This window comes from Candoia aspera, chromosome 4 (assembly GCF_035149785.1).
Source record: "Candoia aspera isolate rCanAsp1 chromosome 4, rCanAsp1.hap2, whole genome shotgun sequence".
Taxonomy (NCBI): Eukaryota; Metazoa; Chordata; class Lepidosauria; order Squamata; family Boidae; genus Candoia; species Candoia aspera.
Genome location: NC_086156.1, coordinates 33,762,263 through 33,778,952, shown reverse-complemented (window position 1 = coordinate 33,778,952; position 16,690 = coordinate 33,762,263). Strand labels below are relative to the sequence as shown.

The 16,690-nt window shown below is 37.2% G+C and overlaps 1 long non-coding RNA gene across 1 annotated transcript in view; it reads right to left on the bottom strand.

The window, feature by feature from the left end:
- Window positions 1-510: 510 nt before the first annotated feature.
- Window positions 511-16,690, bottom strand: part of LOC134496194 (uncharacterized) — a 37,141-nt gene continuing 20,961 nt past the window's right edge. Inside the window, exons 2-3 of the long non-coding RNA XR_010067874.1 lie at window positions 2,845-2,928; window positions 511-1,762 (exon numbers count right to left, since the gene is read on the bottom strand). This is a non-coding gene — a long non-coding RNA (uncharacterized LOC134496194). The remainder of the gene's footprint in view (window positions 1,763-2,844; window positions 2,929-16,690) is intronic.

The window sequence follows — 16,690 nt, the reverse complement described above, 5'->3', positions numbered from 1 at the left end:
GAGTAGTAACTGGAATCTATTCTTTCCATGCCATTGTTCCTAGCTGCCCATGTCCCCATATCTGATCAGGATTAATTCAACAAACCATGGTTAAGAAAATCTCTCAATCTGCATTGACTACATATGTCGGTCTATTACTATCTGCTGCTAAGATTATGAACCATCACAAGGTTCAGATATATTCTCTGAGAAATGTTGAAGAAGGCTTATATTTGGAGCAGGGCGCAGTAAGGAAGGATGCAGTATACAAAACAATATTGCATAGCCTCCTTCAGTTCAAACCTGAAATTGATCCACACTCTACAAAACCTTATCTACCTACTTAAACACAAGATGGGTCCCAGCCCATAAAAGAGGTTAATGGCCTTCATTCCAGAATCGAATCGAAAACATTAATTGCCAAACAGCTAAAGGAAATCCTACTTCTTTATTTCTCCACCCCAGGTTGCAGTTACAAACAGTTTAGTAACAACACATAAGTTTGAAAAATATCTTTAATTCTTTCTGAGTGCTTCCTTCTACATTTGAGGAGACTTTTTAAACAAGCAATACAATTCAATAAGAATAAATCAATAGGCCATAAAAATGTGTTTGTTTGTAATTTGGCAAGTCCTTATTAGGGTTTGTGGAAATAATCTTATTGTAAAATATGTAATGGTTGGTAATTTTGACTTGGGATATTAAGCCAATAATTAAATCACCACATCAATATTTTACCTTAACTGGCAACAAGCTGAAAATTGGTTTTCCAGATGTAACTTTGAAAGTACACATCTTCTCTTGCTGAATCAATACAAAAGCATTTTCCAAAGAACAATGACTAGCATGCTATTACTCAAATGTAGGAACATCTGATTTATAAAAATGATATTGTATTTATTTTTATGTATCACCTAGGAAATGGATTCTCTAGACGTCCTAAGCATTTTAAAATACAATAATACAATATACACGTAATGATACCATACATAATAAAAATATAGAGCATTTTTCTCTTAATTACTGTGTATACATTTGTCATGGAAAATGCCTAAGCTGTTATCACAAGGGACTTTATGTTAGCTGGTTTGGCTTTGAATTGTTCCAAAGCAACTTTTTCCAAGTTAGTTAAATCCTTCTGAATGACAAAAATCAGTCAATTTTAATTGCCTGATTCGAAGTCAATTTCGTTTGCCTTTTTACAGAAACCTTATGAATCAAATAACATATCGCTTTTACGAGCAATGTATCAATTTGTAGTTCCTGCATCATCACTTATTAATATTCAGTCTATTTATACTAAACATATATCTTGAAGGGCAAGGCTGCATACATTAAGCCCCTCCCTCACATGTTGGCAGATACTGATTTGCCAGATTGTCTACCTTCAGCAGCCTTAAACAACCCTTCTCAAATCATATATTGATCAAGTACTTTTCATATATTTTTTAATTTTTATTTGGTATACTGCTCTGTGATTTTGCTCAGGTATCATTATTTTAATTTGGCATGCAAATTCAGTTTATACCATTAATAATCTCTTTAGGAAATTTGTATCCTTTTTTTTTCAACTGAAAGAGCATCAAGAACGGCTTAGTAAGCAGCTTTCATGTCAAGCTTGACTCCTGGTGACTTCACAGACATGTCCATGTTGTGATATGGGTAGCAATTTGGAAATGGTTTTTTACTACTTTCTTCTGGGATGGTTCCATGCTGGTCCTCTTCAAGCAGATCTGACTCTACTTAGCTTTTAAACCCAGAAAAAGCTGCCAAGTTTTTCCACCTGCTGTAATGGAATAAAAGAAATATATAATTTGCCAAATGGATCTAAAAATGCATATAGAGAAAGAGAAAAGGAAAGGAAGCGGGGGGGGGGACATTTGCAAAATTAAGCAATTATTAATATAATGGGGAGGTAGAATGGAAACAAGTCAGCTTAATGATAAGCCAGTTAAACTGGTATTTCAGAAAGGTCATTGGAATAATCTTGTCATCTCCCACTACTGTAGCCTTGTGAGGCTAAGAATCTTATGGTAAAATCAGCAAGGACCTGCTCATTCAGGCCTGTATATGCCAGTTATATTGCAATGATATTCTGAGAGAACTTGCAAAGGTGCCCTGGGGTAGTTCCATAATTCCATCATGCTAATAAATGTAAATAGAAAGTATCACTAAATTACAACTTGGACAATATTAGTATTGTAAGTAAATCCACAATATTTAATAATCCACACCACTTATTTACTATCTTGTTCAAGCTGTTCTTATTTTTAGTAATCATGTAAATTAAGAAATAAATCAGCTTTTCGAAATTGATTCTTACTGGCAACTATAAATATAACTATATTAATATATGACACATTACATTAATTTTCTACACTTACAGCTAATTAACTAAAAGAGTATATTCCATTTTTATTTAAATCTGTGTCTTCCTTTGTTCTTGTTTTTAGCAATGCAATTCTGTAATGCATTAAGCAAAGAAGAAAAGAAATAATGAAAAATGTCATCAGTTTCTACAGCTTAGGAGCATCTCTGGATTTCCTCCCCTTTAAAGTAAAATCTATCCTCTTTTTGTAGTTTGTTGTTGGGTTTTATTTTGAGTATCTCAGCTCTACATGAAGAAGCTGTAGATGATTAACTCCCTGGAAGCAACAGATGTTACTAAATTAAATATTGACAAATGATTTACAAAATATAGCTACTGAAAGTAGTGCAGGACTTAATATATGAACAAAATTAGCTAGCATGAAAGCAACAAGTATTGTTGAGTCACCACATGATTTAGTAGACATTTGTAGCTATGTTCCTACATAGACGGCCTACAAATTGAATTTAGAAATTATGAAGCTGTTGAAGACATACCCTCCTTGGTTTCTTGTGAAGGTTCCTAATCTTAAATAAGTTGATGCTGCCAGATACAGCTGAGATGCCTTTCCTTTAAAACGTCTGAAATAGAAAATACCATGTGCTAGTCCCAGTTCCAATTATCACAGCGGTGCAACTCAGTTATGGTGTTGCTTGGGCTCTTGGCATCTTTGCAGCATGAGAAACTTGGGTTCCAAATGTCAGCAAGCAAGTGAAAAATTGAGCAACTTGAGAGCAAAACAGGATGACACCATAATATACTGATGAATGAGAATGAACTCTTCAAAACCAGACAAGATGTTACAACCTTCCTTTTCTTAGCAGAAATGTAAAGACTTGCTTCATATCACAGAGGCTGCAGTTGCAAGTTTGGCGTTGGTCATGTGCTCTACAACTATTATCATCATTTGAATTTACCATATCTTTCTACTAATAGGGTACCCAGGGTAAATCAAATAAAATCACATTCCAGAAATTTGTGAACAAGCCACCCTTTTTCCTGAAACAAAAAGCAGATTACTATGGTTATGTGCCATGGTAGAGTCAGATCTCTGCTACTCATTTTATGCATGCATGCTGGAAAAAAGGCATGATTATTTTAATGAGTAACAGAGGACATGCTTCTGAACCATATTCAAAGTATGCACAGCCCTCCACTAAAAATACTGCCATCTTGAGTTTTTAATTATATTATACCCTGGCAAGATGGAGTGGCTTTGGGTTTTTGTCTCCCCAGACTTTGGTGATGTGTCATTTTTGACTCTAGAAAGGGTGGCACTCGCCCAGCCTGAGCTGGTGTACAACTTGGGGGTCCTCCTGGACTCATGGCTCCTGCTTGAGGAGCAGGTGGCAACCGTGGCTAAGGAGGCCTTTGCACAGATTCATTTTGTGTGCCAATTGCACTCTTTCATGGACTGGGAGGCCCTGCTCACTGTCACTCACACCTTGGTCACTTCCCAATTGAACTACTGCAGTGAACTCTACATGAGGCTGCCCTTGAAGACCATTCAGAAGTTGCAACTAGTTCAGAATGCTGTAGAACGCAACACTGCACCCCTAGGTTTGCCCATGATGTACTTCTGCTCCATGAGCTGCATTGGCTCCCAATTTTCTTCCAGGTGCAATTCAAGGAGCTGGGTATCACCTGTAAAGCCCTACATGGTACAAGGCCAGATTACTTACATGGCAGCCCCTACCCTATGGAACACCCTTCTCTTTGAGATCCAGCATGCTCCTACCCTTTTAACCTTCTGGACAGCCATGAGATGGTGTTTCCCCTAAGCTTTGGGATAGGGTGAAGTTAGAGTATTGTGGGTGGCATCAAGGGAGTTTGAATGTGGTGCTGGACATTGTTGTTTCTGTTTCTGTTTCTTTTGTTGTTGTTGCTTTTTGTTTTAATTTTGTATGTTGCTGTCTTGATATTGTGATTGTGAGCCACCCAGAGTTCTGGTTTTGAGATAGCCAGTCATACAAGTATTTTACATAAATAAATAAAGAAGTATCTGTGGAGTCCACGTATCCTAACAGTTTGAGTTATATAGAATATTTCCTACAAATGCTTTAAAATCCTCCCAATAGTTTGGAGCCCATCTATCCCATAAACTAGCCCTCCTCAATATATATTGGGCTAGAGATGGGAAAAAAGTTTCTTGAAATCAAACAATTTTTGTCTAACTTATATGTAGATGTTGGCTGAGCCTGTAAGGTGGAAAGCCCAACATCTCAATCCCCTCTCCCAGAAGCCTTCTGGGTATTCACATCCTGTCTCTGCCTCCTGCTTTGGGGTAATAGCTTTGTAGTTTCTGCTGCTACCACCTATGGTCCAGAGGATGCCTCACCTGACAGCCTCCATTCCCCAAGGCCTGAAAAATATTTCAAGGGTTCCTCCAGGGTCAAAAGATTGAGAAAGGCTGATCTAATCCTAAAAAATCACTGGTTTTTAAGGAGCTAAATTTGGTTCTATAAAGTCTTCCTCCAGTGGAGAATGGAAATATTATGGAGACAAGAACTGGTCATGATTAAACAGCAAGGATTTAGAAGCAGGTCAAAAGAACCGGAGAGAGAATCAGGGATACATGAAGAAATGCTGTGGTAGTTCATTTTCCAACCCCCTTTTCACAGCCACTGGCCTTTTTGCTACCCCCATGGCTCCAGGACGTTTAAGATGTCAAAGCTTCTATTGAAATATGAAAAGAAAACAAAGGATATACATGGAATTCCAGCATGTAAAAACCTTTGGCATGCTAGTAATTACACTAAGGATACCAGGACTCATGGTATGAAGAGGAAATTGTGAACTGGTTACCATTTAAAATCAAGTTGCTGCCAAACAAGAATGAAACAGAGATGAAGACCAGAGGGTGACTAGAATGTATTATTTTATGCCGAATTGCATCACCTAACTATTTTGGCTTTTTGCCTAAGTTACAGGCTTAATAATGGTCTCTGTTGCCTGGAGATGCATTTCATTTGATATTTATGGTCCTGGTTCTCATTGGAGGGCTGCTCTTTGCAATCTTGCAACAGATTAAAGTGGGAGGTTTTACAACATATTTAGAACTCAGATTACTGGGATGGGAAGATGATCTGCTGAGTTTTCACTTAATGAAAATTTGAATTTAAGACTCTAAGGAAAAAGTGCTATTTCCTCTCCCAGGAGGAGTTTGCACATGTACTTTGTTATTATGGGATTTAAACCAACATTAATAATCTGTTATCTCAACATTTTAAGAGAATAAGTCTCACTCCACAGTTCCAAAACTTTTCATCAGAATTTAATCTCCTGTTACATTCATGTATGTCCACTGCTATCTCTGCCTCATTGCTTTGAAGCCTGCCCATGAGTTTCCTTGAAGCCTTCTCCCTGTCAGATTTTAATCCGAGTCTTCCTTCTGGAAAACATGTAAGATGTTTCAGTCCCAGCCAAACTGAAAATTGTCCTTTCCCACAGAAGCAGAATTTTAAAGATTTAATTGTTAATTGTTGCTGTTGTCTGATCCATTGGAAAGTTTCATGTTATCTCACTAGCTTATCCAGTCACTGTCAAAGCTGTTGGTATTACAAGGATGATGATGATGATGATGATGATGATGATGATGATGATGACGACAATGATGATATCCTACCTTTACAGGTAGTCCTCATTTAGCAACTGCCTCATTTAGCAACCATTTGCAGTTACAACAGTGATGAAAAAATAACTTTATGAACAATCCTCGCATTTACGACCTTCGCAGTTCTGTAAAGCAAGGGAAAGCTGAAATAAGATCATAAACACAGTCATGGTTTCACTTAGCAACTGCTTCGCTAAATGACCAAGTTGCTGATCCCAATTGTGGTTGCTAAACGAGGACTATCTGTATTTTGTACAGTTCACTGAGGCATACATAATACCTTTTCTTAGGCCAGTAATCTTAAAAGAGAGCCTTTTCAGTTTTGATACCATATCTAGGGAAATGCTCTCACCAGAGAAACACACTTAATACTCACACTGATATTGGTGTCAGGCAAAGACATGCCTTTCCCACAGAACACTTTATATTTTTGACTGATAATCACTGGCATAGCTATTTTATCCATTGTGGTAATGATTGCCATTGTTGGTTTATTGGGCACTGTGTTTTTATTCTTTATTTTATGTAATTCCCCCAGAAAACTTTTGTAATTGGGCGAACTAAAAGTACAATCAATTTTTAAAAGATAAATATTACAGAAACAAGCTATAGGTCAAAAGGCTGTAGTTGTGGGTTCAGCAAGTATCTTCCACACTTGAAGGTTCAGGGCCCAGGTTGCTCTCTATGCTGCAGGGCAAATGCCAGACAGAGTAAGATACCAATGTGAGATACCAATGTGAGTTCATGTAAACAGGGGCATCCACAGAAAGGTCAAAAAGTCAAGATGGTGGCTTTGACCACCACCAAAGCCCCACCCCTCTTTTAACATACATCACATGCACAACACACACAAAAAGGAGCAGGCTTTTGGTGGACCATTGCCGCTACCCTCTTGACTTTTTTGACTCCCTCTCTCTGGGGAGGGGGCCCTGGATATAAGGCAGATTCCTATGAGCATCATTGCCATAAATCTTTAGCTTTCCTCTCTGTAAGCCTATTGACTCCAGAAATATTTCTGAAACAAATTTGAAGGAGATTAAGGCCCAGAAAAAAAAAATCACTTTGCCAAAACACTTCTTCAAATTCCCCAAATAACTCTTTTTTTTAATTATTTAAGCTACTGAGAGGTTCTGAAATGCCCTTCATCCCAAAGAATACAATGTGTTGACAGTACCTTCCCCGCAACATACATGCATGTAAGTAAAGCCACAGCAGATTCTTAACCAATCTTTCAAATGGACAATATAACTCTTTACAATGTCAACCCTGTGAAAGTTAAGGAGCAGACATGAAGGCAAAAAGTATTCCCATCATTTCCCTTGAGTAAAATCGGAAATTTACTTTTCACTTTGCAGCCGACATCTGCATATCCCAATAGCTATTTGCATAACGAATGGAGCCAGCGGTTCCAAAGTATTGTTCTGAGAATTACAGTCAGATTAACTGCTGCTTATTTTTACCCAACCAAGAAGGAAAGAGAAAAAAAATAGCTGCCCATTCTGTTGCCAGTTTCATTAACTAAAACAAATCTCAGCTGAAAAAGAGAGAAAAGAACAGAAAATGTCATTTGCTGACATTGTCATTCCCGGCTGCCCAGTAAATAAATGTAACATCTATTTGTCACCATGGAAACACCTTCTGTGGACCAAAAGATGCAAAATAGAAGAATGTGTGAGCCTGAAAGCAAAAGCAATGAAGCAGGAAGCTGAATATTTGTTCATTTTGAATTCTTCTGCAGGTGATAACGTTAATTTTGTCTTGCACTTTTAAAAAAAACCCAGTGTGTATCTTGGAGATATTTTGAAACACTACTGTTTGTTTACTCAGATGAAAATCCACTGCATTCATCAGAGTTTACCTGTTCTGAGTGTAGATGAGCAGAAAAATGGAGTAAGTTCAGGGGTTCTACCCATAGGAAACAGTCAATCAGAACAAGGCTCTTTGCCTGCAAAATCTGGAGAGTAAGATGGCAGCCAAGAGTTAGAATGTTATTGTATTGGGACGAGTCAAATCTCTGAGGGATGCTATTCCGGAAAAGGGTGACAGTGGTTGAGAAGGTCATGCTTCCTCCCCTCCCATCAGTGGGAACTGCCCTCCCTGACATTTTTGGCTTGGGCTGTGGGACACACCAGACTCCTGGCTTCTGCAGAGGCATCTAATACCTGATTGGCACTAGGGAACATGAGCTACACTGATCATCTGGACCTGAATTGGATGCAGATGTGAAAATCTTTGTGGATTTTAACTGGATGCCAAAATCTGTCTCCCAATTTCCTGAAAGTTCTCTTCTATAAAAGAAGGTTCTCCTTCTCCTTCCTTCCCTTTCCCCTTCTCCTTCCCCTCCTTCTCTTTCCCCTCCTTCTCCTTCTCCTTCTTTTGGAATTTCTTTTGGTGGTATTTTGGAGCTTCCATCACAAACTCACATTGATCTACACTCTTTAAAATATATATATATCTTAATGTACATATTTTATAGGGAATTTTGTCTATATGTGACTATGCATATATTTTCTTTAATATCTATTTATATTTCCCTTAACATGCTTATTTTTATATGCAGTTTTTTGTTCAGACGTGTCCACCTTGCCAAAGGGTCGAGAGAGGACAAGTGATGAAAGCAGCATCTAAACCGGTGTTTCTCAAACATGGCAGCTTTAAGATGTGTGGACTTCAACTCCACACATGGCTGGCTGGGGTATTCTGGGAGTTGAAGTCCACACATCTTAAAATTGCCAAGTTTGAGAAACACTGATCTAAACCAAAGTCTTTCCAAACACATGTCTCGTAGGCTCAAAAAGGGCAGTCAGCAAAGTGTGTAGGCAGCAACAGTAAAGATGAGCAGGAATTAGGAGGCTTCAGAAAATGGGCTTTGGATCCCTTGGAGAAGTCTAGGCCATGGCAATCACAGCTACTCTTGACACCAGTGCTGGTATTTAACCATCTAGTTTCAGTGTACAGTATTAATTTGAGTATATGTCCCAGGCACTAAACAAAACACAAATGTTCTATTTTACAGAGTATTTTAACGTTCAGAAAACTGACAGACCTGACCCCTAATTTCCACATTCTTTTCAAAGCAGTCCTTCTCAGCAGGCTTCAGATTCTGTTATCCCTAACATAAAAATGAAACTTCATTAACCCTCTTATCTACTCTTTCTTATGAGTCTACAAACAATTGACAACTCATCGACAAAGGTTTTATAATTCACTATAATGGGCAGTATGATTTTGTTTTACTTAAACAGCATCCAAGCAATTCAGAGACAACCATTTTAGCCCACCCAAAGCAGACCTTTATGGAGAAAGCCTTGAATTTGTGGGAATTATTGCAAGGGAGTAACCTAGAGGAAAGGCAGTGTAAAGAACTTCTTTCTCTTGCATGATGGGGGACCAACACTTTATGCAGCATAAGCATAAACTACATATGAAGTTCTTTTCGAGTTTTTGCAACTGTTACCATGATAAGCTTAATTGTGAAGCATTAAATTTTAATTGCAAAAGTTACTGTTGCAGATTGAGGCCAAATATTTTTTTTGAAGAAGTGTTTCTATTCTTTTTCATACTTCTGTAATCATTTTTCTAATCTTTTACTGTCTATATCTTACATTTTTACTTGATAGAGCTTTTTAGCCTGTGAATCATGAATAATGTTATCGTAAATAAGGGGATGCATGAATGAAATGATGATGGTGCCCTATTGTCTGTTAAATTTTTGGCTGAAAATAATTTAAACATACAGTACGTACAGTATTTTCATACTGGGTGAGGACAGTTGGGTTTTATCCACTGGAATTCATCAGCCCAAATTTTGGTTGTATTTTATCTGCAGGATATGAAAATTTTAACCAGAATGTATCTGGAATTTTACATTTCTTCAGGAATAAATCTTTTTTCCTGGAGCGCATGTTTCAAAGCAAAACCATAAAAGCAAGACATGTGCAAAATTAACTTTAGATGTTGAAAAAGCTGGAATATTGTGTCAGAGAAACTGAGTTTTGATGCAACGTCTTTAAAATTGTTAAAATGGCATTTTGTTTTCAAAAAGAAGATATTTTATAACTGTTATTACATAACTGCTAATTTCTTTGCATTTTTACTATAAAATCCCTGTATGTTCAATAAGTAATTATGTTGAGATTACAGAATACATTATTTTTATTTATTTATTTATCAAATTTGTCACTGCCCATCTCCTCTTTACAATATAAAACAATAAATATATAATAAAATTCCAATAAAATACACTCTAAAACAATTTCTCAACTACCAAATATCATAAAATCCAGATGGCTGTGATCTCATTCAGTCATTATGTAGGAGGGGCATTTCAAGGCACTAGCCAACCCCAGGTATGACTATTCTCTTCCCTGCCCCAAGCCCAGTGGCAGAGCCAGGTCTTCAACTTCCTCTGGAAGGCTAGGAGCAATGGGGCTAATCTTACCTCCGGGGGCAAGATGTTCCAAAGGGCAGGCACTACTGCAGAGAAGGCCTGCCTCCTGGACCCCGCCAGATGGAATTCTCTTATTGACAGGGAATTATGGAACACAATGGCTTCTTATATACTATTTTCTTACATTGATCAAAACAAGAAGTTTTGAAGATTAAACCTTTTTTACTTGTGCAAATTTAAGCAATAACTTAAAGCAGGCATGTGTCATAAATTAAAATTCTGTTTATTTCAGAAATAAGCTCATTTGACCCAAGAATTTTCTGATCAGGTACATGCAGTGAAATTTATTAAATGAACTTATCTCCCATATATTCATTTATATTGACACAAGTAGGATGAAACAAAATTACTTGAAACAAGGCAAGATGTTCTGTACATATGGCAAGGTCATAGAATAACTAATTGCCTTGCAGAAAGTTCATGCTAGTCATATTGCTGCCTAAAATAAGAAAATAGCCTAATAATTACCTTATTTTAGGCAAGTCATAATATCAAGAAGATTTCGAAGTTTAATACTCATAACAGATCAGAGTATCATATCTCAACTGTGGTCTTCCATTTCATAAAATTATTTTAGAGAGATGTTTGTTATAATTGAGAGCAGGGACAGTGGCTCTTCACATGCTGCTGAATTGCAAATCCCAGAAGCCCTAGCCAATGTAGGAAAAGTTTAGAAATTCAGGGAGATGGAATTTATCAACATTTGGAATGCATATGGAATGATCATAGTGGCTGTTATGATCACTTGCATTCATTTGTAGAAATATCTTTAGGTGAGTATTTATGTTTGTATGCTACAGCAGTTTCAGCTGGTATGTATGTGTGTGAGTGTGTGTATACACACACACATACTATATATATAAATAAATAAATAAATAAATAAATATATATATATATATATATATATATATATATATATTTGCAAGGTAAGTTCATCCAATTGATCACAATGCAGAAATCATTCAGTGAAAATGCTAGCATGATAAGCAGAGTTTTTACTGTTGCTTCATAGAACTTAACTTATTCCTTTGGACATCGCAAGGAAGATATCGGGGGGGGGGGTTCAAAAGATGCCCTGGGACCATGTGACTGAAGCCCTGCCCCTTTTTTATAAGCATCACGTGTAGAAAAGGTCAGGGATTCAATTGTGTGCACATGGCCTCCATCTTGACTTTTTTGACACCCCCCTTGCCCCTGGAAAAGCAAGGTAAAACTTTCCAGGAAAGCTTTTTGGACATCAACTTTTACATTTCTAATAATTTATTCCCATTTTTGTTATAAAAATGTACTATGAAAAGACATAGGGAGAACAGATCTCCCAAATTACATCTGTTTTTAAATAGTATTAATAATTGCCTCCATTTTCATGGTTTATTGTGAGGTTTTTGCAAGAGAGACACCAGATCTCAGTTTGTTGATCAATTAATACCACCCATATTTACCTGCATGATACTAAGTTCAAACACTGTCTTCATATTTTCAGAAGTCAATCTCTTTTATTTAGTGGTGGTATGCCATTGACCTAAAAAGATTAGCTGCAAGCATATGGTTTTCACATTTTAAATCCTAGATTGCTTCTCCACTAGGCCCTTTCACTTGGCAGAAGCGTTGCATTTTTGAGGGGGGGATATTTGTTTCAGGACAAATTGGAAAACACGATGAATGGGACTCTTTCTCTCCATTCATCATTCGTCATGAGCTGAGTGACTCCCAGACGAGAAGTGTGATGGGAAATAGACTGACACTCTATTACTCTAACCTTCAGCTCAGACACATTTTACTCAAAATGTCTATCCAACCATCCCTTTGATAGATCATCTTTCTACTCAGAACTTTTCAACTTCACTGTAATAAGCGGTGGGAAATAGAACTATGCTTCCTTATTCTAATTTGGTCCTGATAGTGAGAGAAAGAAGGAGAGAAGGGAAGCAACACAGTGTATTGGTTCTGTGCTCATCATTTTTTTTAATGTTGAAGAATTCTAGTTTAGTTCAACCTTTCCCTGTTGGCCAAAGTTATCCACATTCCAGGTATGCCAGACTACAATTCCCATGAGTCCCAAACAGTATAGCCATTGTCTGATGAAGTTGTACCCGAATATGTTTAGAGGCCACCAAAAGATCACAAATATAACTTTCTCCCTCTTGTTTTACTGTATAGTCATACTAGAAATCAATTTTTGTTGCAGGGGCCAACTTAAGGCCAGTGTTCTAAAAATATTAGGGCCCTGTTTTCTAGAACTATCAGAATTGTTTTTGCTTTGAAGATTAATCACTATCAATCTTCATGGAAATTCATTTAGTGTATATTAATTCTAACTTATTCCTATTAAATTCTTGTTTCCAACTTCTGTATTTTTAATTCTCAGTCTATTTGAGAAGTAACAACTTACATTTTGGAATTTTTCAGTGAAATGCTAGGTAAGGGTTTAGCTTTTCCTATCTTTTCCCAAGATACAAAGCATTTCCTCATTATTTATATTTGAAATAATCAGTTGGGAATGCTGTCGGTCAGGCCAATTCTTCTTTTAAGCAAAGTAAAATTACTGCCTCATTCAGCAGATGCCGAAATAAGTTAGTGAGCAGTAGTGAAGGATGAAATCAAGTTTTTTATGTTCTATGCATACATTCAATTGGATGAGCCACAAATTACTACAAATTCCTTGGGACGGTGGCTCCTAAATCCATTCAGGAATCTAGCTTAACATTAACAATACAAATATAATTTCTGTTGGGGATCTATCTTTTGTTAAAATAAATATATCACTTTGCAAAGGTGAATTGCCTTGGGTAAAAAAGTGGGATATATGGTATAAATCAGTATTTCAATAGATGTATCATCAGCCTGGTAGATGGCTGAGAATTCTACCAGGTAATGAACAATCTGTCATCAACAGTGCAATGGATGGAGTCCAAGGACAGAGTTTCCCAACTTCTAAAGTATACCATTCTTCTTTGACTTTGTACCTTTTAATCACAAAGACACATAATAATAAATAGTCTTTAATAAAACTGCAGATCACATAGAAACAGACTGGCAAATGATCAATGTTCTGCATCAAATATGCAATTCATAATCAAATTACATTATGTATCATTCAGCCTGATGCATAGTTCTATATGTCATTTTTTGTGTTAAGTCAATACAGTTTTTTACAATTTTCAAAGAAGTGAGAGACATCATACAGTATATAAACAGTCTGATTATGGGAAGTTTGGATAGAAGTTTATGACTTCTCATTAGATTCACACATCTATAATAAAAGAGTTGACCATGTATACTTAATACATGAAGTACATCAGTCATGTGCCTGGTACTTCACTAATTGATAGAAGTCCAATAAGGGCACCAACAGACAAAGCAAGTTGACAATGTGCTTTAACACTGAGATTCGGAGACACATCTGTATACAGTTGACATTCTGAAGGCCTACTGAGTCAGATAGTCTTGCAGAATGAGGTTGAAACCGAGGAAAGCTTTAATAAAGGAATTCTATAATAACTGTTGCTAAGGTGAGTATGGCCACCTCTCATATAAGTATTCATAGATTTGCAACCACAGGCAAAAATTTGAAGGCAGAAATCCAAGAACCATTATAGATATGCATTGTAGGTTAGCAATAATGAGGCTAGATGTCAGCATTTTGCTAAATTTCATATAGTTAGGTCAGAGCAGAGATGAGATTTCACCATCAGTTTTTAAACTCCAGGAACCATTCCTACTTACCATACTGACTGCATTTCCTAATCTTTATTGTCAAGTGTTGATTAGACTCAAAATTTGGTCAACATATTTCATTTACAACGGTCCATATGAACTATACTCAGATATTCACCCTCTTGCCTGATTCAAATAATGCAAGGCCAGAGCTGGCCCAGATTCACTGATCCTATTGCATTCTTATTATTAAGTACCATCATCCTCCATCTACTGGTCAGATGACATTTGCCAAGAGGGTTTAACTGTTGCAAAGTGGGTTCTATTGTGTAATGGTTAATAAAATATCCAGACGATAGCTTTTCAAAGGCATTTCATTTGGTAAAAGCATAATAAAACGGGAAAAAGCAAGATTCAAACATACGCAGATCAGGTGGAGTTACAGGAAGCAGTAAAAAAGAAAAAAAATCAGAGTATTCCATTTCCTCCCAGCTCTTAAAGCACACCTAGAAAAGAATGTAGAATGGGTGAGAAACAGCTTTGAGTAAAAACCCCACCTCTTAAAGGAAAAAAAAATTGATGCAATGATTGGGATTGAGTAGGTGAGGAGGGGCTTATGAAATGCCTGCTCCTCTCCCCCCACCCAACATCAGCAAATACCACATCTCAGCCATATGTGCTGATTCCCCCATGGGGTGCATTCTGATAGACCAGCAGGGATTAAACAAATGTCTTTATTCCCAAACAAAGTCCAAGCAAAGTTTATTTCCACAGCAGGAACTGGGTATCCAATCAATAAGTTTGGTTTGCTATTTGAAAGCACGTATTTCTACTGTAATCAAACCAGCAATCTTAATACAAGCTATCCACAAGAAGCCTAAGATTTGAGGAATTAGTCTCAGGACCCCCTTCCTCAGTCTGGTACTCCACCCCCAGGGATATTGGGAGTATAAATTTAATAATTCTCAGACAGCAGGGTTCTTTTCCCAATATAGTGGATGGTACCATGTTGGGGAAAAGTGTCCTAAAACTACTTTTCTTTTCAACTTTGTCATTGACCTTGACTGGTCTAAGCTAAGTAGGTTTGTGGGTTGTGCTTGGATAGGAAACCAGCAGGAAATCCCAGAACTGCAGTCAAACTACTTCTATACTGTTGGAAAGAAAGTGAAATTGGCATAATTTGCCTTTGGGGACATAGCTTATCTTTAGAGAGGCAGGTGAGACAAATCTCATAAGAGGATTGAGCTCCAGCTTCCCACCCATCATTTTTGAGAATTATTGAGAATCCCCAGAGGGTATCTTCTGTGGCCAGGTGGGGCAGGAGCCAGGGAGATGTCCACAGTACATGGATTCTCACAGAACCACATTGCTTACTCTAAGTATATTAATGAAGTGAGGGATCATGACACAGGCTACTTTCTCAAATTATATGCACAAACAGCCACTCATGTGGAGGATCTAATCATATTCTAATCAACAGACAAAATTTGGGGGGAAGGTCTTCTGCCACAATATCCTTTTCTCTCCCTCATTCACTGAGTTCTGTTCAGTGAGCCATCTGACAAGGATTCACAGATACCTTCATGATGGCTTTCCACATGTTTTCATATTATATTTCTAAAATGTTTCAAAGTTGCACCAGCTGACCTTGATTATACACAGCCAGCAAAAAGAATGGGAAAAAAGGGTAAACCAGAGAGTGGAATGATTTCAAATTATTCAAAGCCAGGTTTCAAAAGCCTATATAACAGTGAAGAAAGAAGAGAAGGACCAAGCAAAGCAAGAAAGACAGAGAGAGTTCCACAGATGCCATAGGTGTCTAAAAACATAACTTCTTTGGATATTCAAACTTTCTTCTAAGGCAGATTGTAGTTCATGTAAGAGAAGCAATCCTTCCGATATCTTGTTTCCATACAGTTTTGTACAAGAACTGGATAAATTGGACAAAGATTCAACAGTACTTCATCAGCTCTACTCTTCCAAAAAAGGAGAAATATTTTATTTTAATGAAGCGTTGCAGGAAAAAGGAATAACTTTCACCTTCTGGTTTAATTGATGAATGATGTGTGAACTAATCAGAATATTTGGCTGCAGCCCACGATTAAAGTCACCGATGTAAGCTGCTTAGGAGAGATTTGTTGAATAGTTTCAACCTTTAAGTGCACAGGATAAATGGATGGTGACATCATTATACCTTGACAAATCGAAATTATAGCATTCTCCTTCATTTCATTACTGAAGGATGATTTACTTCTAGGGCTTCCATTTTCATAAAACCATCCATTGTCTCACAACTTACAACCTTTTAAAATTGCAATATGCAACTCAAGTGGCAAATAACATACCACATTATCATCTATTTTTGGTTTGCTCAAGGTTCAGGTGGAAATCAGTGTCAATAAGGCTGTGCAATCTTTCAGATGGTGTTCTGCTGAAGTCTGGTCATGAGCAGAGGACTTCTGCAAAGCAACTTTGCACAACAACTTGGGGCCCCTTTAATTTAATAGCAAGGAGCAGAGCAGCTCTATTGCATCTCTGCATAGTGTTCCAAAGCCTCTGTTTCCTGAAACGGCACTGGCAAGAGCTGGAAGAGGCATTTTTATATTCATTGTGTCTACCCAGA